Here is a 23,394-nt window from a genome sequence, read left to right on the forward strand (position 1 = left end):
CAGCAATCCAGCAAACTGGTCTTTATGCTATTCCTCATAATCATTCAAAAATATAATTAAAATGTCCAAATATGAGTAGGAAATAAAGGTATGATACCATCCATTAATCAGAACCACGTAAAGGATAAGCAATAGATTTACACTGAAAATGTTCTGCTAGGTTGAAATCAGATAAAATTCACACTTGTTTACTGGTTTTGCATTGTGTGTGGTAAATATTTACACCTAGAGAAACATGACTCTTACTGAAAGATTGTTACATTTACTCACTCTCATGGCTTATTATCTGATGATAATATTGTGCATCTTTTAAACAAAATTTAATTTTTAAAGGGTATTTGCTTGCTTGACTAGGTACATTGACTAAATTATTTGAATAATTAATTAATTAAAGTCTTATTTATAAATCCTTTTATTCCTCCAGCATATATACAGGATATTTCAAAAATAACAAGGCATACTTAAAACAGAACTGTCATTCAAAAGAGTATTAATGATACTTTAGTGAGAATAAAATCTTTTGTTCTAAATATTAGAATTAAAAATTTTAAACTGTTTATTCTATCTCATCTTTTTAATTTGTATTTGTATATATTTTATAACATACATAATGTTACATAACATTATGTGTTATAAATACTTTATAAAAATCTACATACATTATATAAATAAGAGAGTATTATAATAAAAAATATTATTAATAATAGTGGAGTACAATCAGGAGAGTTTAGAGACCACTGCTCTAACTAGCCATTTCTAAGCATTTTCCTCAGCAAAGGACAGTGAAGGGTGGAAAAAACTAATAAGAATGCAAGAATGACCATACTCATGGTCCATCCAGGCTAATATTTGTTGGCCTCTTAAGACATATTATATAGACTTTCTGGTCCCCAAGATTTCTCTTCCTAGTGCTACCAGTCTGCCTAATGTTTGAGTTGTATGTACTCTGAGATAAGGTCCCAGTCTATCCAACCCTCCTTTTTGTATCCTGTCTTGATAAGATCTGGCTGTTCCTTTTTGGGCTACATAAGAGATTCTACTGGACTACATGGTAAAGGCCTTTCATTTCCTTTTCCTTTCCTATCCTTTTAAATGAAAAAAACTAAAATATTAAACATTATCTATAATGCAAAATGATGGTAAGACAATAAACACTGGAAAAATAAAATGATGTTTACTCCAACCATAATTGTATTCAATTTTCTGTCAGCCCATTCACTGTTTTAATCAAATAATAATAATATTTTTTGCTTTGGTTATGTGATATACAATCCAGGCCTGAGATTTCAAAGGTATAGGGAACCTCCCTCTACCAATGAAGATCAGAACCTTCTTTATTATTTATAATCATAGAGAATTGTCAGAGGAACTAGTAAGTCAGATGTTCAGGGACACACAGTCTTTGTGTCCAAAGATAATATGTAAACCCAGGTCTTCCTAACTCTAAGGTCAACTCTCTACCCTCTAAGCAACACAGTTTCTTATGGTGTGAAATGAAATATTGTCAGGTGGGTTTTTTAAGCCATTTCATGTGTCAAATATCAACACCTGAAGAGTTAAAATAATCTTATAATTGGTAAGACATCCCCCCCCCAAAAAAAACCACTCACTTAGTGATTAAGTCTTAAGACTAGTGACTAAAAGTTAGAGTGAAGCATTTTGTGTACTTCAGCCTAAAACATTCCATTGGCCAGCATTAGCATGTAAAAGAGGCAGTAGACTATTTGATGTATATGGTATCTCTAATTGCATCTCTAATAATAAGGTAATACAATAATAATTACTATTAATAATATTAATTATACATCACATATATATAACAGGTTAATTATATAATAAATAATATTAGTTATAATTACTTAATCCTGTTATTAATTAATTGATTGATAAAAAGTTCCTGTTATTCAAGTGGCTGGTTTTGCTAGAGACAAAGAAAATCAGTTATGATAATGTGATTTTAAGCAGAGTATGGAAGAACCATTTTTCTAATTTTCAAGTGTGAGCATCTGGGACCATTTTGTCCAAATTTAACTCTACATCACCTATGGCTTTTTGTGCTAAAGAGTTTCACTAACATGAAACTGCTTACAAAGAGCTAGGGAACTGATATGTTTTCAGTGTTTTGTATGCCTACACAATGAAATTTAAATGATGGATTTGATTGAGTATGACAATGCCACAATATGATTTCCTTCTCTATTTATGAATGCAAGCCAGATATTTCCACTTAGACCCATGGCTTTTTATAAGCCACAGAGAGAATGAAAGGCCATGTCATCAAAGAGATGTACAAGTGGGTATGAGAGTAGGTTTTCATGTAGCAAGAGTGAGACCAGTGGATAGTTCCACTGGGATTCTTACAACATCAAAAGAAAGCAAGAAATGTATCTAGCCTATAGATACCTCCAACTCCCCACCCCCCAGCATGGTAAATTAATTGGAGATCATGGACAAGAATCACATAAGATGGACAGATTAGGATTAGCTATGAATGGCAACAGTAGAAGAAATAAACATATTGATGAGAAGCCAGATCTATCTGAATATTTGTGATTAGTGAAAAATTATATCTTCCAGATAAATTCTTCTGAGAAATGTTACTAAGAACTAGATTTGAAGTAAAAGCACTGGGCAAGAAAAACCCAGTGCAAGAGAATCAATCTTGTTAACTGCTTCTACAGGTTGAGTTCTGAAGTTTTGCCTAGAAGCTTAAAAAAAAAATGATACCACTAACCCCTTCATCTCAGAGTCTTCATCACAGCCCAAATCAAAACTAACTCACTTAAAGAGGAACCATTGTTCTCCACAGACACTACCTCCTTTGTAATAGTTACAAGTCTTTCTTCAATTTAACAAGCATTTGCTAAGTGCCTGCTATGGACAAGCCACTATACTAGGCACTGAAGACACAAACACCAAAAAAAGTGTCCATCCTTTATCATTTCCCTTGCACTTTGGGGAGAGAGATCGGTCCAGTGGAAGTGCAGTTTTGAAGTTGGAATCACATGCCTTAAAGACTTAGAAAAGTCTTCTGGGGCAGGGGTATTAGGAAAGGAAAAGAAGGAATGGATATGATAGAGACTGTGGAGGAATGGGGCTTGAAAACTGATTTAATATGGGAGATGATGGAGAATTGTCAAAGATAATACCAAGGTGACGAGCAGTACGGTTAATTCCCATTACAATTATTAGCTTAGATTCTGACACTGAAGGATGATAGACCGAAAAAGTAACTTCTGAAAAGTGGGAAAAGTTAGTAAGTTAACTTGTTGCTTTATCTATTTTAGGCAGTCTCTGTAAAACAAGGGAGGGTTCTCCTAGAGTTCCTTTTTTATTTTAATATTTATTTCATTCCATTCCTATAAAAGGAATTGTGATCTATATATACCACTAATGAGATTCTGTCATCAACTGTTACCAAATACAGACTGAAAAAAATATTCTTCTTTCATTCTATTTTTTTAATGACTAGTAAGCTATCCATTAAACTGTTTCCAGCTACATTAACTAGGGAGTGAACTGAGTGGCCATCCTAGGAACAAAAAGGTCAGTCCTGTTGAGTGTGTTCTTAGACATATGAAAAATCACCCCATGCCTCACTCTCTCTGTTCCTGTAGGAACAGTAATTAAAATCTGGAAGTGTATTAGATTTTATAACTATTCTGATGATCCCAGGCCATCCTGATGAAGATGTCTTCTCTCCTTAGATCAAAACCACCATGAAAGAGTATGAATATTATTATAGTGTTAACAAAGTATAACAAATAGTCCTTTATGCCCATCTTCATAGGACGGCAGCTGGTAACCTCAATCATCACTAATGAGACTCAGACAACTAAGTATGTAGTGTGACTAAATCATATGTACTCCCATAAATCATTCTGAGTTGTATATATAACAAGAGACAGAGTCTTATTAAATAACACATTGTTTGATAAGGTCAAAGTGTTGATATTTTCCTTGTTGAGACCATGGTTCTAAAACCAATTTACAATTTATTTAAATTCATGTTTATAATTCAGCTTATTGGACAGAGGTGAAAAATATATTTCCTATCAACCAAAAAATTATACATTTGTCTTCTCCTAAGACAAAATTATAACCTATATTTTTCTACATATAATTGGGACATCGTCACTTTTAGTCATAATCAGCAATTTTTGTTCCTAGTTTAAGGAAGAAAAGGACAATATGCAGTGCTGTTTTGTGGGAAGAAAGTTTTCCCCAGGACATTGAGTTTTCTTTGATGTTTTCTTTGCTCAACTTTAAAAAGTAAGGGACTGGCTATTTCTGGTAAGCACAGAGAAGTGGGAAGAAGACAAAGTAATGCTGTTGGTGCTGTTGTCCATCCATTGTTCTAGAAGAGATGTAAAAACATCAGGAGGGTGATGTCTTGACTGGCCCATGGATTGGATTTAAGTGAGGCAGAGCTGCACAAAAATGCCAGCCTCACTCTCTCCACCAGAGTCATAAAGTCCAGTGGCAAGACAAAAATCAAGAGAGGTGGAGCCAAGATGGCAGAGCAAAGGTAGGGACTCCCCTGAGCTCTCCCAAAAACCCCTTCAAATGCCTGAAAAAATGACTCTAAACAAATCCTAGAGCAGCAGAACCCATAAAAAGACAGAATTTAAACAAATGTTCAGCCCAAAATAACTTGGAAGGTCAGCAGGAAAGGTCTGTTGTACCAGGGTGAGACAGAAGCACAGTCTAGGACAGTCCCAGTCATAGCAAACCAGAAGCAGGCATTGGGAGTGACTGAATCAGCAGAAGCAACAGCAAAGGCTTCTTCTGGAGTCTCTACCCACAGAAGGTAAGGGGGTCAAACAACTGGTTAGAAGGAGATTATAGGGGTCTTTTTGCTAGCCCTAATATAGGACTCTCTGTTGCTTTGCCCATACTTGGATCTGGGTCCTAGTCCTAGATGGCAATTCTAGGGCAAGGAGGAGCACTAGCATAGCAAAGCGTGCAGCAGCAGTGGAGGGTGGACCTTCCTCACAGTTAAAGGGCATAAAAGAGTGCTTGTGGTCACTCACAAACCAGAGCACAGGTCAGGAGAGGAGTAAATACCTCTCCTTAAATCATATCACCTTGGAAGAACTGAAAACTTAGAGGTCCCAAGAAGTATCTCAGAAAGCAGCTGCACAAAACCCCTGAAGCTTGGGACATTGCACCCTGCACCCAGAAGCAGAGCCCTGCTCTAACAAACAGTTAAAAGTCAAGTAATAGACTGGAAAATGAGCAAACAATGGGGAAAAAAACTATGACTATAGAAAGTTATGGTAGTGAAAAGGAAGCTCAAAACACACACTCAGAAGAAGATCACAAAATCAAAGCTCCTATATCCAAAGCCCCTAAAAAAAAATGTAGTGCTGTCAGTCCATGGAAGAGCTCAAAAAGGACTTTGAAAATCAAGTAAGAGAGGTGGAGGAAAAATTGAGAAAAGAAATGAGAGTGATGCAAGAAAATAATGAAAAACAAGTCAACAGCTTGGTAAAGGAGATGCAAAAAAAAATTTTAAAATACTGGTAAAAGAGGGTGAAAAAACCAATGAGGAGAAGAATATCTTATAAAGCAGAATTGGCCAAATGGAAAAGGGGGTCCACAAGCTCACTGAAAAAAATAATTCCTTAAAAATTAGAGTGGAGCAAGTGGAAGCTAATGACTTTATAAGAAATCAAGAAACAATAAAACAAAACCAAAAGAATGAAAAAAAAATAGAAGACAATGTGAAATATCTCATTGGAAAAACAACTGACCTGGAAAATAGATCCAGGAGAGACAATTTAAAAATTATTGGACTACATGAAAGCCATAATAAGAAAAAAAAAAAGTCTAGACATTATCTTTCAAGAAATTATCAAGGAAAACTGCCTTGATATTCAAGAACCAGAGAGTAAAATAGAAATTGAAAAAATCCACTGATCACCTCCTGAAAGAGATCCCAAAATGAAAACTGCCAGGAATATTATAGCCAAATTGGAAATAGCCAGAAAGAAACAATTCAAGTATTGTGTAGCCACAGTCAGGATAACACAAGATTTAGCAACTTCTACCATAAACAATCAGAGAACTTGGAATATGATATTCCAGAGGTCAAAGGAGCTAACAACTAAGAATCACCTACCCAGCAAAACTGAGTGTAATCTTTCAGGGGGAAAATGGACATTCAGTGAGATCAAGGACTTTCAAACATTCTTGATGAAAAGACCAGAACTGAATAGAAAACTTGACTTTCAAATATAAGACTCAAGAGAAGCATAAAAAAGTAAACAGGAAAGGGACTTAATCAGGTTAAACTGTTTACATTCCTATATGGGAAGATGATATTTGTAACTCATAAGACCTTTATCATTTTTAGGGTAGTTAGAAGGGGTATATATAGACAGAGGGCACAAGTGTGTGTGAATATGAAGGGGTGGTATCTAAAAAATAAAATTGAGGGGTGAGAGAGGAATGTATTGGGAGAAAAAAAGGGAGAGGTAGAATGGGGTGAATTATCTCACATAAAAAGGCAAGAAAAAGCTTTTACAGTGGAGCAGAAGAGGGAAGAGGTAAGGGGGAGTGAGTGAACCTTACTCTCATCAGAATTGTCTCAAAGAGGGAACAACATACACAGGCAATTGGGTATAGAAATCTATCTTACTCTACAGGTACAGGAAAGTAGGAGGGAAATGGGATAAGAGAGAGGAGGATGATATAAGGGAGGACAGATTGGGGGAGAGAGTAGTCAGAAGCAAAACACTTTTGAGGAGGGACAGGGTAAAAGGAAAGAGATAATAGAATAAAGAGCAGGCAATAGGATGGAGGGAAATATAGTTAGCAATAGTAACTGTGAAAAAAAATTGAAGTAAGTTTCTCTGATAAAGTCCCCATTTCTCCAACATATAGAGAACTGACTCAAATTTATAAAAATAAGAGCCATTCCCCAATAGATAAATGATCAAAAGATATAATCAGTTTCCAGATAAAGTAATTAAAGCTATCTATAGCCATATGAAAAAAAATTCTAATTCACTATTAATTAGAGAAATGCAAATTAAAACAATTCTGAGGTACTGTCTAATAACTATTGGATTGTCTAATAGGACAGAAAAGGTAAATGACAAATGTTGGAGGGGATGTGGAGAAAATGAGACATTAATGAACTGTTGGTGGAATTTTGAACTGATTTAACCATTCTACAGAACAATTTGAAACTATACCGAAAGGTCTATAAAATCATGCATACCCTTTGACCTAGCAATATTACTACTACCCAAAAGAGATTTTTTTTAAATGGAAAAGGACCAAATGCACAAAAATATTTATAGTAGCTCTTTTCTGGAGGTAAAGAATTAGAAATTGAAGGGATGCCCATCAATTAGGGAATGGTTGAACAAATTAAAAGAAATGGTGAGGAGAATGCTCTTAGAAAACCTAGAAAGACTTGCATGGGCTGATGCAAAGTGAAATGTACTGTGTAGAAAGTCACAGAAATATTGCAAGATGATTAGCTGTGAATGACTTAGGTATTCTCAGCAGTACAATGATCCAAGACAACTCTGAAGGACTTATGATGAAAAATGCTATCTATCCCCAGAGAAAGAATTGATGGTGTCTGAATACATACTGAAGCATACTTTTTTTTTTTACTTTATTTTTCTTGATTTTTTTTGTCTATGTTTTCTTTCACAACATGACTATAAGGGATATGTTTTGCCTGACTACACATGTATAAGCTATATTGAATTGCTTTTTGCTTGTTTTCTCAAAGAAGGGGAGGGAGGAAGGGAGAGAATTTGGAACTCAAAATTTTAAAACAAATGTTTAAAATTGTTTTTATATGTAACTGGGGAAAAATAAAATACTAAATAAATACAAAAAAAAAAAAAAGACAAAAGTCAAGATGACTGACAATGCCCAGGATGCAGTGAGTGACCTGGGCCTTTCTAAATTAACATTTTGTCCAGACCTCAGTTTGTCTCAGACAATACGCATTCAATAATTAAGGGCTAGGTAATAATTGAGATAAAAGATGGCCATTAATGTTTGTTGCATTGAATTGGAAATTAATTTTAAAAAATATTTTAATGGAAGGGCAACTAGGTGGCGCAGTGGATAGAGCTTCAGCCTTGGAGTCAGGAGGACCTGAATTCAAGTCTGACCTCAGACACTTGACCCTTACTAGCTGTGTGACCCTGGGCAAGTCACTTAATGCTGATTGCCTCACCAAAAAAGCAAAAAAAAAAAAAAAATTAATGGAAAGAAATGTAAAAAACCCTGTATGCATATGTACATAAATATATACATGTGTATGTGTGCGTGTGTGTGTGTGTGTGTGTGTGTGTGTGTAATGTAGCCATTTTTTTAATTGTCAGGCACTGGATAAATCAGCCTCGGAATCAGAAAGACCTGGGTTCAAAACCTGCGTATGATGCATTCTGACTTTGTGCCATTTGGAAATCTCTTCACCAGGCAATCTCTGAGACTCTAAATCTCTAAGTCTCTAAATCAGATTTGCCCATACCAATGAAATCATATATTCAGATTTTTTTTTAAATGTGAATATGGTAGGTAAGGAGGCCTACTCCTGGACAGTGAGGTACCTTTATGGGTGTTAGACATGACTATCAAATTTTCTTTTCTAAAATTTGCATAGATAAATAGATAGATCATGTATGTGTGTCAAAGATTTTCATGGATAGATAGAGAGATAGATATGTGTGTCAAAGAATGCTAAGGTGATATTTAAGAAACCAGCATAATGCTGAGGGAAGAGGGACAGAGAGTATAGCAGACAGAGCACTGGGCTCCATAGAAAGACCTGGTGTTCAAATTCAGCCTCGGATACTTACTAGCTGTGTGACCCTGGGCAAGTTACTTAACCTCTGTCTGCCTCAGTCTCTTCAACTATGAAATGAGGATAACCATAGCATTTGTCTCTAAAGGTAGTTGTGGGGATCAGATGAGACAATATTTGTAAAGTGCCAAGAATAGTACTTGACACATAATAAGGAATTAATAAATCCTACCCTAGAGGGGTACCTACCCTGGAGTAAAGCTCCCTATAAGGGCTTAGAAAGTGATTTTGCAGCTACTTGACACAGTGGATAGAACACTGAGTCTGGAGTCAGGAAAATGAGTTCAATCTGGCCTCAGAAACCTATAAATTGTATGATTCTGGGTAAGTTGCTTAACCTCCACCTGTCTCAATTTCTTCAGCTATAAAATATTATCTTCCTCCCTTGTGTATCAAATAGATAATATTTCTAAAGTACTTAACACAGTGCCAGGCAGAGAGTATGTACTTAATGAATGCTTCTTTCTTTCCTTACTTCCTTTCACAACAGCCCAGTAAAGTGGATGTCACAAGCATTATTATTCTCTTTTGCATATTGGAAAATTGAGGTTCAGAGAGTTATACCTTCCTGTGAAAAGTGCCAAACCCTGATTCTCCTTAAGGTATTAACAAAGCTAAACATTATTTCTCCAGGTTTATTTGTTCACTATTCCTCCTCTTGAAGCAGTCAATGTTGGATTGGCTATTCCTCTGACTTCTTTTTTTGTTTGTTTGTTTGTTTGTTTGTTTGTTTGTTGTTAGGCAATTGGGTTAAGTGACTTGCCCAGGATCACAAAGCTAGTAAGTGTCAAGTGTTTGGTCTGAGGCCAGATTTGAACTCAGGTCCTCCTGATTTCAGGGCCAGTGCTCTCTCCACTGTGCCACCTAGCTGCCCCCCTCTGACTTTTCCCATTGGACCATTTTCCATTCCTTATAAATCACACATGCTTACAAATTGAGTCTGCTCTCAAAGAGAAAGACCTCTACACCTAAATCTCCCAATTTTTCCCTACAAAAAAAAATGGCTTCAGGATCATGTGAGGCAAGTGCTATACAAAATTGGGGGAAGCATAGCAACTTTTGATCTTCATGGAAAGAAGAGTAGCATAGGGTATAGATACACACCAGTGGTGAACCAATTGCAAGTAAAGAGTGGTGAACATAATTATGAGCACTTGGAAATTTGTCTGGCTAACTAACTCCCTCAAGGAATTCTCACAGTCAACAGATTTTGTTTGCTTCACTGTGCAAAGTAGCTTTTCTGCTATTGGGACCTGGTGAATTTATCCACTCCATTTCCTTTCTTGCCCCTTATGTTAAAACTGCCTGAAAAGCAGCATAGCTTGCTTCTCAGGAGTTTCAAATATCTCTTTAAATCATGTGTATGTGGTATTTATACTTTTATAATGGGTTTTGCCTCCAGCTGATTTTTATTGCTTTCTTAGTGTTTGCTATAAAGGATTATAGAAAGGGGAGATGGAAGGGGGAAGGCAAAAGAGAACCTCTGAGGCCAAATGCCCAGGGGTGGAGAACCTTTGGCCTTTGATTAAGGGGATTTGTTCTGTGAAGTTTGGATTCAATCTAAAGGCCCACTTGAGGATCTAGAGGGTCTCCCACCCCTACCCTAGATTTAACCATAAGCCTACATTTTTAACTTTTATTGGTTTCTTTGTTTTGACAAGCATTTATTATCTCTTCCTTCCATTCCCCCATTGCATGGAACAAAAAGAAAAAAAGAAAGAAAGAAAAGTAGATACATAAAAGCTTCATAACAAATAAGCATAGTCCAAAAAAGTTAATTCTCATATTGGCCACATCTAAAAATATGACTTATTCTGTATTTTTGGTCCATCACTTCTTTAGCAGGAGGTAGGCAGCATGCTTCACCTTCAGTCTTTTGGAATCAAACCATAAGCTCAGGTCCACAAGATGGTACTCATCAAGCCCCATTTTCTAAGTGAAACTGTTCCTAACTCCCAGAGCTTCACTCCAAAAACAGTTTGTGTGTGCAAATGTCCATATGTGATATGTGTGTGTGTACATGTGTGTATACACACATATTACATACATATACCACATAGGGTATCATACCTTTACCATACCTCCTCTACCCAAAGGAATGTAAATTTTGATCACTGAAACCTTGCAAGATATCTTGGAGTTCCAGGCCAGACTTTTTTTTTTTTTCCTTAAGGACCAAGCCTTAAACCCAAATCGCTCTGACTCTCATTTACTGGTCAACAATAGGTCCCAGGCCAAGATCTACTTGGTCACTGTTTGGGTCCTAATTAGCTCAGAGTGAATGTAAATAGCAATTGTTTCTGTTTTGGCCTGAAACCCTAAAGGTTTTCCCCTCCCAGATTGAATTTTTTTTCCTAGGTAATAGAGGCCATTCTCTGCCTCATTTCTTACCAAGTCTTAATCACTGAATGGGTGCTGCCTCAGTCAAACTGAAACCTGTTAAAGACCTTAGCTTAAAAAGGCCAAGGTCTCCCACTGCATCCAGAACCTTCTCCAGTCTTCCTGATTTATACCTTGCCACTGGACCCAAATGGCTCTGAAGGAGAAAGTGAGGCTGGTGACTTTGCATAGCCCTCCTTCACTTAAATCCAATTCATTTGCATGTCATGGCATCACTTTCTTGATGTCGTGATTCTCTTTGAGAACAAAGGACAAACAACAATAACATATACACACATACTTCTGTGTGTGTTAAGAGGTAATTGGGTGATGGCAAATGCATTGTTCAGAAAAGAGAGTAATGCTAAGGAAGGTAGGAGGGAATCAAGAATAAATGAGAGTAAGAGAGTAATGAGAAGATGAATATACTAAGCAGTAAAGAGATCTTTTTTCTACTGTATTGATTGGTTTTGCTGATTTTTTCTCTTCTTTTATTCTTTTTTTTAAATTCTATATTATATGAGATGGCTCTCTTGGAGGAAGAAAGGGGAAAGTCATAGAGGCAGGGGGGATTTCAGTGGTACAAAAACAAGATGTCAACAAAATTTATTTTTAAAAAAAGAATGTTTTTACAGACACATGCACCTGTACAATATGGTCACTCCAGGTAATCACAAAGCTCTGTTGATTTCTAGAACAGTTTCTAGAGGAAAATGGTACAAATATCTTCTTCATTGGGTACACAAGTGTCCCCAGGTTGTCAAAGTTCTTTGAAGGTGATAAAGCTGGCTCAGGTTTGCCCTTCTTTGAACTTATGGCAGCTAGGTGATGCAATGAATAGAGCCCTGGGCCTGAATTAGGAAGACTAAGTTCAAATCCAGCTTCAGACACTTCCTAGCTATCTGACCTTAGGAAGTCACTTACCCTCTGTTTGCTTCAGTTGTCCCAGCCATAAAACAAGGATAATAATAGTGCTTTCCTTCCAGGATTGTTGTAAGGATCAAATGAGATAATATTCGTAAAGTACTTTGCACAAAGCCTGGCACATAGTAAGTACTATATAAATGCTGGCTATTTTCTTTCAACCATTTCTTTTCATTCAAGATGACATTGGAAAAGGAGTAGGAACTCCTTAGGGCTTCTTTCTGAGGGAAGGGCCTTAAGTCCTCTCCCATCAGGATCAGCATGAAACCCATATCACATAGCCCCTCTATCCCTTCACGTCACTGTTGTGTCCAAAATGAAGGAGATTGGGGCTACTAATGTGAGATTAGAATAGGTACTCAAACTCATCTACTCCAATCCAATTCAACAAACATTAAGTTCCTGCTATGTTCTAGCACTGTGCTAAGCTCTGGGGACACAATTAATAAAAAAGAAAAACAGTCTCTGCCCTCAAGGAACTTACAATACTCATTTAAATCCTAATTCCTGCGTGCCCAATCAAGAAGACATTTGTACCATTTTCTTCTAGAAACTACTCTAGAAATCAACAGAGCTTTGTGATCATCTGGAGTGACAATATTGTACAGATGCATGTCCTAAGGAAATGAGCAACCAGGAAGTCTAGGAATAAAATTATTGCTGGGTTTTATATCCAGCCAGCTAGGAATTACCTTAAACTTAGAGACTCAGCCTATCAATAAGTCAGACTCAAACTCATCTAATCCAATCCAATTCAATAAACATTAAGTTCTTGCTATGTACCAAGCACTGTGCTAAACTCTGGGGATACAATTAATAAAAAAGAAAATCAGTCATTGCCCTCAAGGAACTTACAATACTCAAAATGAGTCAGGAAATGGAGGAGTAAGACCAAGAGTACCCAGCAAGAAGAGGAGGACGGCAAAGACAATAGGGGGTACCCAGCATCTCATTCCGTGGAATGGAAACCAGGCAGAGAAGCAGATGCAGAGTGGAGAGAGTCAAAAAAATCCATTTTCTGCCCTTTGTAAAAGAAGGCATTAGAAGGAGTTTTGTTTTCCACCCTCCAGTTCTCTAATCAGAGATAGAGAGAAAGCTGAGGGAGATTGTATCAATCAGGGCTTAAGTTAGCTTGAGTTAGCACATGGTGATGTGCTGGTGTGATCAGAAGCTATAATCTAACAGAGATATTGCTTTTGGACATGATTTCGTGGGATCAATGCAATTTAGGAACATAATAAAGTTTGAGCCCACTCTCCCTAGGGACCTACATGGTATAAGATTATATAGGGGAGAATCTGTGCCTGAGGTGTTGGGGAGAAATGTTTGTCCTCCTGTTCTTGCTATATCTGAAAAGTAAATATTCCTTTGTAAAAGCTTTAAAAAAAGACAAAGTCCTTGCAGGTGCTGATAAAAATAATAGAAGAGTAGAACCTCAAGTGTATCACTGGATTCCATTTACAAAAGGGAATACAAAAAGATTCAGCAGTATGCCACAAATGCTACTACTAAATATAATTATCCATCCATATGGAGAAAGGCAGTCATAATTTCTCAAAGAACAAAGAGAAAGCAACCAGGCAACTTCAGGACCTCAAAGGGACTTTCAAGTAGTATCTAGGTAATTAACTGACTGACACCCTTAAGACTGCAAAGTAAAACCATCCAACCCATTCATCAAAATCCTATGACCAAGGGAAAGCAGATCTTTGGTTTCAATGAAGAAAACTTTGAAGTTTGGAAATAAAAGAAGCCAAAGCTAGTAACCAGTATATAAATATTTATTATCAACTTCTGGAGACTTAATCACTATTTTGATACTGATTAATCAGTGACAGCAGATGATCAAACTTACTTTGACAGCCAAAGCCCAAGAAACCAGCAGGACATAGAAAAACAAAGGCTTTATATCCACCTGAGAGCCTATGCTGTTTGCTCTCTGTTGTACCCTCTCTCATCCCTTCTGTTTTATTCCAATATCCTCATTTCAGGAAAACCAAATTATAATTTCAAAAGCTCTAATAAAAATTTTCATAGATGAAAATATTTAGAGGTAGAAGGGGCTTTCATAGATCATCTGGTTCAAACCTTTTCATTTTACAGAGTGGGAGACTGAAATTGGATAAGACATTAACATTTGCTTTCAGTTGCTCACCTGATACGATCCTAACTGCTCTCCTACCATAACCCCTTCTCAGCAAAGTAGAATCTGCATGTATCAGCCCTCTCTGCTTCTATGTGGCCAGAAGGGTCTAATATGGGCCTCTGGACAAGATGTGTAACCACCAAAAAGCATTTGGTCTAACTCTCCATAAACAGATGGTAGATGAAAAATACCTGTTGTCCCTATTATGACATGCATTTAGGTGAATGACCTATAGCTCTCATCTTCCAGTGTACATGACAACAACACTTCAGTCCCCTCTCTAGCCATAACTTTCCTGAAGACTTTAGGCCAATAAGTACTTGAAGGCACTATCCTCCTCCAAATTAGTCTAATCCAGATTAGTCACCTTCCTGCCAGGTGACCCATCATTAATCATTAACAACATAGCATCACCAAACAGAGAAAGAAGAAAAACTGTCTGAGGGCACTTGTTATAGAGAAAAGTCAATGCCCTCTGCCTGATGTATATTTGACAAACTTGACCAGGTTGTTTCCCAGAAATGACACTCATGGAATTTTCTTTCTAGAGAACCTTCAGATCTTTCCAGTAATATTTGTTTGTGTTAGATACTTGGGAGAATTCTTTATAGTGGATTTAGAGATAGACGTGTTTAAGAATCAAATAAGATTAAAAAAAAAAGGTGAGTAGGTTTTGTGATATGCACTAACCAGGTAGGCAATTAAGTGGTATAACAGACAGCACTGGGCCTGGAATTAGGAAAAACTGAATTCAATTCCAGCCATAGATGATTACTAGCTGTATAATCCTGGATAAGTCACTTAACTTCTGTTTGTCTTCAATTGTCTCAGCTGTATAATGGCACCTACCTTAGAAGGTGGTGGTGAGGATCAAATGAAATATTTGTTAAGCACTTCACATGGTATCTCGCACATCATAGATAACTAATAAATACCTAGCCCTTCCTTTCTTTCTAGGGTATCATATAGTCACACCAATGAAATCATACTCAAGTACTAAAATAGAGTTGTGATCTCACTGACATAGATGTTGCCCCCCCCCAAAGAGGCAGGTATCAATTTGTCCCTCTTTAACCATGCTTTGCAACTCTTGTCCCTGTGTTTCCATGAGTTCATTCAAAACCCTGGAGGCATTCCTTCCTTCTCTTGACATTGGGAAGATGCCAGTGCTGTTGGCCACTTATCCCTCACTCTCACTATATGATCAGCCCTTCCTCTTTTTCAATCATACATTTTCTTCGTTGACATCCTTTACTTCAGTTCTTATTTTTAGTCCCTAATTTGTAACCACAAATGCCCACCACACACCTTTCTTCTCAGTGTGCCCTCTCAGTGACACTATTTTAATTTCCATAGTACACTATCTATCTATATCTATATCTATCTATTAATACATATGTATATATATTATAATATAATATAATATAGTAGACTACAGTATTCCACTATCAGTAGTCATTCAGTAACATGAGTGGAACATCAGTACTAAAATGGTGGGACTAAGAGACTTCTCTAGAAAAAGTTTAAGACCACTAAAAAAGCTTTGTAGTTTCCCAGAGGCAATGAAGCTTGCTCTATTCCTGTTTAATTCAACTCATTGTTCATTTGTAATGTCTATTCAAGGCATGTGTGTGTGTGTGTGTGTGTGTGTGTGTGTACAGATAGATGCGCACACTAGAGATCATCCATCTAACTGCATCCATAATCTAGGCAATAAGCATTGCTCATCCATTCAGTTTTTCCTTTGTAGATGGTTAAGGCCAAACTCTTTTGAATGGCTATGGATCTTGTTCCAGTGCATTTTTCTCAGACTTGATGCAACCAACACAATGTCATTCACAAATAAGAGTATCTGAAAGACTTCACTATCAATAGGAAATCCCTCATCAGCTTAGACTCTGGACTGGATTTCTTCCATAACAGTGACAAATATCAATGGCAAGCATACATATCCCTATTTTGTGATATAATTGATCATGATCAAATCATAGATTTAGGACCGGAAGGGTCATTAGGAGCCTTATTAATGACCAGAGCGTTGTCAAGGCTATTGCTGATGATACCATACATCCATCTAATGCATGAGAGGCCTTCCTGTAGTTCTCCAAGTATCTTGGGTAGCATATAGAGTTAAGTATGTTCTTAATTAAAACGAGTCATCTGTATCATTGAACTTATTTATGGAGAATAAGTACATGTTGAGGATAGGAGAATGAGATAACTAATACCTAAGTCAATTAAAACATTGGTGCCCAATTATTTACAAGGTTGTTTGAGGAATGACAAGGAAGAGAAATTAATTCCTCTACTGAATATTTTACTCACATATGGTAATCAGAGGATTACAATGAAGAATATTTATTTCTAATCATTCCTCCCACTGTTTGCTATGCTTTCAGTCTCTCTCATAGGCACAATCAAAAGCATACTATCATTACTGAGCTTTTCTTTTCAGTCCTATACTCTGACTCCGGGAGGAGAGAAAAATCCAAGTCTTTTCTGAGAAGATAACCCACTATTGCTCCTGAGTCTACTCAGGAAAAGAAATCTCTAGAAATCTACCAGAATTAAAACAGCAACATCATAGGCACTGGTAATGATAAGAATGGAAGCAGTAATCAATCTTCTTTCCTTAGATCATAAACTGATCATTAGCTGCAGACAGGAAGAGATTTTTCCCCACCTGGGTATTGCACAATTAGACACAGTCTGGGAGGTTTTATGCTTTTCTCTGAGGCATCGAATAGGAGTAAAAGGTAGGCAAATGAGATATAAACTGATGGAGGACATTGATGTGGCATGGTAGGACATTTCTATTATTCTCTGATTTCCTGAAGTGTGAAGAACTGTTGGGTTTCTGTAATTAGGTCTCATGAACTTTTCTGGGTACATATCCTGGGTATATTGCAAGGGTATATTGTAAGGGCAAGGGTCAGAAGGAAATATAAAGGCATTGACTAAAAGTTATATGAGAAATGACAGAATGAAAACTAGTTCTGAATAAAAGGGACTGTCAGTGCTCAGATTTGCATATTCTTAACATGTATGCTGTGTCTCATTTGCCCTCATGGAATAAAGAAAATGCAGAAGCCAAAACCATTGTTTAATTGTGAGAGCTCTCAGTGTCTAACTTGCCCAGGGGAGGCAAAAATGAAGAGTCAAGTGGATCTCAATACCTTTTGTTTTGCATGATTGCTTTTATTTGCCACGTGACTTACTCAGACATGTACAATAGAGGATGAACAATACTACCATCAGCATCCTTCTGGCAAATCAAATAACACTGGAGACTACCAGGTCAGAAGGTTTATTGAGCACAATAATGCATAATAAATGCAAATAATTGAAATAAAATGCAAAGTATGACATATCTAGGACAAAGAGCTTAAAGAGAATAAATAGCTTGTACAGAATAATGTATTGTCTGGTGATCACTATACAACACTTTTTAATTCATTCATTCATTCATTCAGCAAGTATTTATTAAGCCCCAACTTCATACATAGAAATGTGATAGTCACTGTTTGGGGAAGTGTGGAATGGTAGAAAGAACATTAATTTGGAATCAAGAACATTAACTTGGAAAGACCAAATCTTCTCTTGTTATCCATGTAACTGCAGGAAAGCCCCAACCTTTCTGAACCTCAGTTTTTCCATCAATAAAATAGAATAGATTCATACTTGCATTACCCACATTGCAGTGTTGTTTTAAGGAAAACATTTTCATTAACCACAAAAGGCTACAGAAATGGGCACTATTATACTCATCCTTAAGAAACTTCAGTTATTTGGGCATTATCATTCTTACTATGTATTATTGCTTATAGATAGCCAGGGTCATAATCCACCAAGCACAGTTTTCAAAAAATGATTATTTTCGGCCATAATCAATTAAGATTAATTTTAAAGTTTAAAAAATATTTTTGTCTAAGAAAAACATCTTCCTTTGCTGAAGTAAAACCACACTGGCAAATTCTCTATATAACAGGTAAATTCTCTACATAACAGATATAATAAAACCACAAACACTTGGACCTCAGTGTTTTCCATCTGTAAAATGAGAGGATTGTACTAGATGATCTCTGAGGTCCCTCCAAGCTACATGTCTTTGATCGTATGATACTTGTCCTCCTGCATTACATACCTCTACCATTCACAATGGCTTCTCAGAACCCTCACACTCACACACTAATGGCCAAAATGGTTTGACAGGTACAGCCCAAAATATACCACTCTTCTTTCTTCCTCTCATTCTCTTCAGCCTAACATCATCCTTCCCCTACTGGGGTCTTTGAGTGTGGTGACAGATGGGACCTGACAATCTTTAATGTCAAATTAAGCTTATGCTTCCAAATGCCTCCCATTCCATTAAGCCTTGTTTTTACATACATTATCCTTACAACATGAAAATGAGTAGAGGGCCAGCCTTGAAATCAACAAGACCTGACTATGAGTCCTACTTTCAACATACACTAGCTGTGATACTCCAGGCAAGAAAACATAGCTTCTCACAGTACCCCAAGACAACTATCTAAAACAAATAAATTACATTTTGCTGACCTGCATCTATAGGAGAAGTTCCCGTAATGGTTGTTGCAGAACACCAAGAAAATTGCAGACTTGGCCTCTACAACAAAAGTCTTATGAGCTTCTGTGATTTGTTCAAGGTCGATCAACTTGCATATATTAAAACTAGAATGAAAACTTGGCTCTTCTGAGTCCTGGCACATACACTTGTCATTAAACTATATTGCTTGAGGAGAAGTAACAAGATTTAAAAAAGGGAATGAGTTCAAGAAAAAGAAGTTCCTTAAAGTCATAGATTTAAGACTAGAAGGGATCTATTAATGTCATCTCCCTTCTACCTCCACTGCCAACTGAAAGAAAAAAACTGTAAAAAAAGAAAAAGAAAAACAGAACCCTTATAACAAATACACATTATCATCTCCAAAACATGACACACACAGCATGATTGACCAAAACTTATCTACCCTGTGTCCTATTCTCTCAGGATTCTGCTTTCTGACTTACAAAGTGCCAGCTCACTAATCTGGTAAAATAAGTTCTGCTGTGTTAGTTCCAACTGTGGTGTCCTCCTCTATGCCCTTTATGTGACACTACCTTTTCCCTCTGGTATCTAGCTAAGAGGAGTGACTCTATGGATAGGCATCTCAAGTCAGGTCAATAGGGAAGGAAATTCTTTGGTAGATAATCAAGAGATAGTTTAGGGAAAGAGCACAGGTATGGGCTGTGTAGCCTTGTGGAACTCTTCTGTTCTGCCTTCCTTAAGAAAAACAAAATAGAATATCTTGGTCCATGAATATCTTGGTCTGTTGTCTGAGGCAACTTCATGGCCCCAGAGTTATAGAGAAGATTCATATTTCAAGCAAGAATTGGAATAGATGACCTTTTGAAGAACAGAAGACTATCTCAAATCAGTCCCTTTAATTGGAAAGAGACCTAAATGGCTATACAATTCTCAATTCATATTCAAAAGCTAAAAGCACAGAATATGTTTTATAGCTTAGTTCTATTAATGTGAAAAATCACCATGCCAATAAAATTGTCTAAGTTCTTGTTCCCTCATCCATGTTGTCATGGCTCTAGGGACACAGAGTAATTTGGACATTTTATTCTGTAAGGATTTGATACAGCTTTATTTTACCACTGAATGTGTGACTCAGCCATGTGAGTGGCACTAAGAGCCTAATTCAGCTTTTTTGATACCTGGAGAAAGCTGTGGAACAATAGGCACTTCTCTCAAAGACAATGTGCTGCCTCTCATCCTTCTGGTATATCCATTTCCCTTTAGTTCAATTCGTTCTCCCACAAGATCCATTTCTTTTTACAGACAGTTTAATGTCAAATTCCTTTGCAAAATAAGAGTTTCAAGCCAATCATTACATATTCCCAATATATATTATTTACTTCAAGTCTTTCTTATATTATTATAGTAGCTAACATTTGTATAGAGCTTACAATGTGCCAGATACTGTGCTAAGAATTTTATAATTACTATTTCATTTAATCCTCACAATAACCCTGAAAGGTAGGTGCTATTTTATCCTCATTTTACAGATGAGGAAACTGAAGTTAAGTGACTTCCCAAGGTCAAATAACCAGTAAGTGGCTGAAGCCAGGTTTGAACTGAGGATTTCCTAACTCCAGGCCCAGCAAGGTATCCACTGTACCACATAGCTGCTTTACATAAGTATTAAGATTAATCTTCCCACAGAAAACCGGGACAAAAAAATTTTGTAATAAGTATCTCTGATAAAGGCCTCATTTCACAAATACATAGAGAACCAAGTTAAATTTATAAAAATACAAGTCATTCTCCAATTGATAAATGGTCAAAGGATATGAACAGTCAGTTTTCAGATAAAGAAATCAAAGCTAACTATAGTCATATAAAAATGCTCTAAATCACCTAATTATAGAAATGCAAATTAAAACAACTGATGCATAGTGAAGTGAACAGAACCAGGAGAACATTGTACACAGTTACAATAATATTGTTCTATGAAGAACTATGAATGACTTAGCTATTTTCAGCAGTACAATGGTCAAAGACAAAGCCAAAGGACTAATTATGAAGCATTCTATCTGCCTCCAGAGAAAAGAACTGATATTAATTGAATACAGACTGAAGCATACTATTTTTCACTTTTTCACTTTTTATCTTTTATTTGAGTTTTCTTGTACAAAATCACTAATATGGAAATGTTTTACATAATTACACATGTATAATCCATATCTGATTGCTTACCATTCCAGAGAAGGGAGAGGGGAGGGAGAGAGGGACAGAATTTGGAACTCAAAACTTTAAAAAAAAATGTTTTTTAAAAAGCTTAAAAAAAAGAATTAAGCTTCCTAGAAAACACGTAGTTCCCAACCAATTAGCTTAGGTAACTTTTATTTAATAGACTTCTGACTGAAATAAAAGCTACTGACACTCTCACCATTACTCAGCCATCTTAAATTAAATGACCATAACTTTATGTCCTGTGTCTATCTAGTGTCCTCCACTAAAGTTCTATTACAATGTATTTTGATGACATATAAAAGATTTTAGGCTCACGTTGACTACACCAATGGAGCAAGGCTTCAGCAGGTCCTATCAAGCTGGAAACACTTGGTATTGGAAATACTTGGGTATGTACTCAGTGACAGACTATATATGGGTCATCTGAGGACCAATGCTTCTAAGTTCAGATAGGCTCATCATCAAAGAATTGGCCACCAGGCAATGAATTTACTTGTCCATTGAAAGTTATTAAACAAAGACCCACAGGTTTGTGATCTACATTGAAAGAGGCAGTTCCCCCTCCCCCTCCCTGTGAGAAAGATTCACAGATCTTTTAATTATTAAAATTTTATCAGATATATTTTAGGAAATTCTCATCTTCGGGAGAATGAACTTCTCTCATGTTAAATATTGACTGTGGCTTCTATCATTGGGGAAAGTCCTTGTACAGATGCAGATCATACCTGTACATTATGCTCTTAGAAAGTTGCCTGAGTCTCAGAGGATAAGTAACTCATCCGTCCTCACTTAACTGATGGCAGAAGTAAGCTTTGAAGCCACGACTTTCAAATCCAAGTCTGGCTCTCTATCAACTGCACCATACAGCCTCTGCTTGTATTATATATTAAATGTTAAATTTTAATAAATATTTATTGAATGTCATTGAAATAAAGTGTTTTCAACCATTTGTGATATTTATTGCAAAACATCTTTGGTTAAGTACTTTCTCTACCCCAGAGATAAAGATCTGATTTTTTTAAGTAAAAAGACTTTGGAAATATTCAAAGGAAGAAAGAGGAAAAAAACTCTCCCAAGGGCATGGGAAAAGAAGAGTAAAAACAGTATGTGCTATTTTTCTTAATCCAGCTTGTCAGGTCACCTTACCCCCACAGCAAATAGGCTCTAGTTGACCTACTAAGATAATATTGTTCATTATACTCTCATGTCTTGCATCTCCATTGCATCTATAACTAAGAGCCAATTATCAACATTGCCTATTAATCATTAGTGCTACCAAATGCCGAGATCCAGAGCAAAACTGCCTACACTATTTTGTTCAAGTTTCTTGATGAGTGGCCACATTAGGGAACAGTTGGTTCACAAAATGTAAATAGAATTTGCAGATTTTATACGTGCTCCAAATTAACCGAGACATTTTGTCTCATAAAATCATTTTAAATAAGATGTAGCATTTCTAATAGTTTGCCAAGTGTTATTTTTCAAATTCTAAGTATAAATTTAGGGTCTCAGGAGATAGTACTGGAAATTTGTATTTCAGGAAACAACATAAATCTTTTCTATAATGTGAAACGGTCAGTTATTAAACAGGTCCTTTGAAATGTTTTTATAATGTCATTACCCTGTAGTGCTACCAACAAACATATTTTTGAGTCCTAATGAACATTCAGAATTTTTCCTCTAAATTAAAATATAGTTATCACATACTGGATTAAAGTGCCATTTTATGGAGAGCTTTTTTTTTTCTAATAATTAAAGAAAATGAATCTAGAGTTGGAAGGAACCTCAGGTGCCATCTATTTCGAATCCCTCATTTTACAAATGAGGAAACAAAGTCCTGAGGAGATGAAGTGACATGGTCACACAGTCAGGAAGCATCAGAGGTGGAAATAGAGCCCAGGTCTTTCAACACTATAGGCACTGATCTTCCCATTATGCCACACTAACTCCGTTACTCTCCTACACTATGTTGGTGGGTTTACAACTTAAAAAATGAAAACTCATGAGAGTGACCAACAAGAGAAAGAAGGAGGCATTTACTCTGATCCTCGTGACTTCTCAAACCTCACCAAAATAGAAATTATGTATTAAAGATAAAGGCAATTTCAGCTGTCTCCACAGTCTACTCTAGGATATCAAAAAACCAAACTAGATAAAAACTCCATGAACTAATGCCTCACACTCACTCAGTACACCCTAACCCAGTGCCCGCCATGCTCCTGATAGCAGGGCCACACAAGACAATTCAAAGGATTGCAAAGAGAATTCAACTCCATGTCCAAATATAAAGACAATTTAAGGTCTATAAGTTTCCTAGAAGAACTTATATCAAAAATCCTG

This window comes from Vombatus ursinus, unplaced genomic scaffold, assembly GCF_900497805.2.
Source record: "Vombatus ursinus unplaced genomic scaffold, bare-nosed wombat genome assembly UNPS02014821.1, whole genome shotgun sequence".
Lineage (NCBI taxonomy): Eukaryota > Metazoa > Chordata > Mammalia > Diprotodontia > Vombatidae > Vombatus > Vombatus ursinus.